The sequence below is a fragment of the Gossypium hirsutum genome, chromosome A12 (assembly GCF_007990345.1).
Source record: "Gossypium hirsutum isolate 1008001.06 chromosome A12, Gossypium_hirsutum_v2.1, whole genome shotgun sequence".
Lineage (NCBI taxonomy): Eukaryota > Viridiplantae > Streptophyta > Magnoliopsida > Malvales > Malvaceae > Gossypium > Gossypium hirsutum.
In genome coordinates, this window is record NC_053435.1 from 37860083 (window position 1) to 37863465 (window position 3383).

Consider the following 3383-nt stretch of genomic DNA (forward strand, 5'->3'; position numbering starts at 1 on the left):
AACTCCTAAATCTGCACCAATCTTAACTATTAAAACCAGAATAATAGGTGACTCGTATCCAACACAAGTCCCCTTACCTTAACTGTAACACCCCTCACCCGTATCTAACGTCGGGACATGGTTCGAGGCGTTACCGGACTTAAACATTCACAACATGCAAAATCGGACCACAAAATTTCACCAAAAATGAAAACATCTCGAACACATGCATATCGTCCCTTATATAGGTCTTCGAAACCTATAACATACATTGGGGTGGTTCGGGTCTAAACCAAGAACTTTGAAAATCTTTAGGCAACTTAACTAATTTTCTTGCTTCGGAGAGTCACTGTGGATTGGGCTGTGTGGTCAATTTCAAGGCTATTTCCATGCCATTGTCACCCTTAATTACCTACATACACTTATACATTTTCATAGCAATTGACATGGCATATTTGAGTAATTATATATTCACAATCACGACACAAGCATGGCATTCTTACAACAGCACATAACATATTACCAACCATGCATGACAAACAAGCATATGCACATCACCAATATCAGACATAACATGAATAGATAGATTTATAAGTCAGAATCATTAGCTTACTAAAGACCAATATATTTTGCCAAATTATAATAACACATGTTATAAAACTAGGTCCCTATACATGCCACTCACTTGATAATTTTAGCATACGTGTTTATACTGTCAAGGTGTTGGCTTGATAGTGTGATGCTGCCTCTGACGATCTCCAACCCCGAGTTAACCTGAAAACACTAAAAGAAATAAAAAGGAGGGGGGTAAGCTTTACGCTTAGTAAGCTCGCATGAAAATAATAAGCAATTTACCAACATGCTTTCCATAGAAAACTATCCCAATTGTACATTTACACATGTTCTGGTTAAGCTATTTTCTTGAGTCACAGTAACTAAATCATTTATATCTGGATCTAAAGAACTTCAAATTAAGATCCATAAATTTTCCAAGAAACTATACTCATATATATTTCCACCATAAAATTTTCATAATTTTTGGTTTAGCCAATAAGTACAGTTTATTATTTAAATTCTGCCCTGTTTTGCAGTTTGACAGCTTGAACCACTCTTCACTAAAATTTAATTATATTTTGATAAAAAATTCAAATGAGTTTCTTGTTTCTTTATTCTAAAAATAAATTCAATAAGGAATCCAACCATATAAATTATGTTCCTTAAATATTTTTTTACAAGTTTTAATGATTTTTACAATTCAGAACAAGGGATCACGAAATCAGTCTGAACCAGTCTTACAAAAATATATATATCTCAAAATACAAAATTCCTTTGTTTTCTGTGTTTCTTTTATATGAAAATAGATTCAATAAGCTTTAATTCCATTTCTCATTCTACTTCTAGTTCAACTTCTACTATTTTTGGTGATTTTTCAAATTCACTCCCCTGCTGTTGTTTTAGATTGTTTATCCCAAATTTCATTCCTTCACTAAAATTTCTTATTATCAACTTTCAAGATAATACTTATCCATATTCATCTTATCAAAACTTCAATCACATATCTGACTCATAATTCAAAACTCATATATTCATATTCCGGTATTATCCCACATTTTTTTATGTTAAATTTCATTTAGCAAACTTGTTTCTTCCGGTGAACACTTCGGAAAGTAACAATATCCGGTGGTTTTAGCACATAGCTCCACACTATTGGCTAACATGTAATTGTGGCATACGCAGTAAGCGCCACTTTTCAAATTAACATGTATAACCGTGGCATATCCACTCAGCACCACGTTACATGTTTAACCATGGTATATCCACTTAGCACCACGTTAATGAATCAATATATGTAACCGTGACATATCCACTTAGCACCACGTTACATGTTTAACCGTGGTATATCCACTCAGCACCACGTTAATGAATCAATAAATGTAACCATGGCATATCCACTTAGCACCACGTTACATGTTTAACAATGGTATATCCACTTAGCACCACATTTTTTTATTCCGAAGGTTCAACCGAGATTTCCTCATTTAATCTCAATTCATCAACCAAAAATCACCGTTTGTGTCCATTAATTGAACAATACTATAACTTATTTCATTTGCACTCTCTTCACAAGTCCATTTCATTTCAAATGTCAAACATGTACTCATGAGTTTCCAGTACATACCTGTGCTATCTCTTAGCACAACCACTTATGCAAACAGGACAATCATATGCAAGATCTCATATTCTTGGTAATCACCTATTTCTTTTAAATATCACATTCCATCAAATTTCTATTAACATCAAATTCAATAAAATTATAACAAATTATATTTCATGTATATCAATAATAACATGAATAATAGGCTTATTAAATCACGCAAACTTACCTCGGATCCAGAAATGGCAATTTACCATTCTAGTCCATAACCTTGTATTTTCCCGATTTAAGCCCAAATCTCGATTTCCATGATCTATAATATCACATTTACCCTACTAATTAGTCACACTATTCATATGGGTCTAAAAATCATATTTTTACAAATTTTCATTTCGACCCCTAAACTTTAGATATTTGCACTTTTTCCCCAAGGTTCAGAAATTAAACTTCTTCCTATTTTCTTATGTTTTATGACATGATGATCATTTTTCCCTTCTATAAAAACATCAAATTCTCACTCTAACATGTACTTATGAACATTAGGTATTTTTACTGATTATATCGTTTTACTCGTTTTCACGTAAAATCGCTTAGCAAAAGTTGTTTAACACAATTTCAAGCTTCATATTCTACCATTAAACATCAAAATACATGCATATCATTCATGGGTAAATTTTTAAACATAAATCCTAGCTCAAAATAATGGTAGAAATGAGTAGATCATGTTACCGGGATTTTAAAAATACATAGAACATTAAAAACGAAGCTCAAAATCACTTACTATTAAGCTTGGAAGCTTGGCCAAACCCTAACCATGGCTGCTCTTGGTACATTCTGCTGTAGCAAGAAGAAAGGGACACATTTGGGGTTTAAAAATTTTCTTTTAATTTATTTTACCCCTAAATAACCAAAATGCCCTTCTTACTATTCTTTCAAATTTTACCCAACCAAGGCCATTTTTGTCCAAAAAGTTATAAAATGGTTTAATTGTCATTTAAGGACCTCCCATTTAAAATTTCATGACAATTAGACACCTTTAACATGTGAAACTCAACTTTTGCACTTTTTACAATTTAGTCCTTTTTACTAAATTGAGTGCCCAAACGTCGAAATTTTCGAATGAAATTCAACGAAATCATTCCATGAAATCGTAGACCATAAAAATATAATAAAAATGAAATTTTCCTTATCGTATTTGTGGTCTCGAAACCACTGTTCCAATTAAGCCAAAAATCGGGATGTTACATTA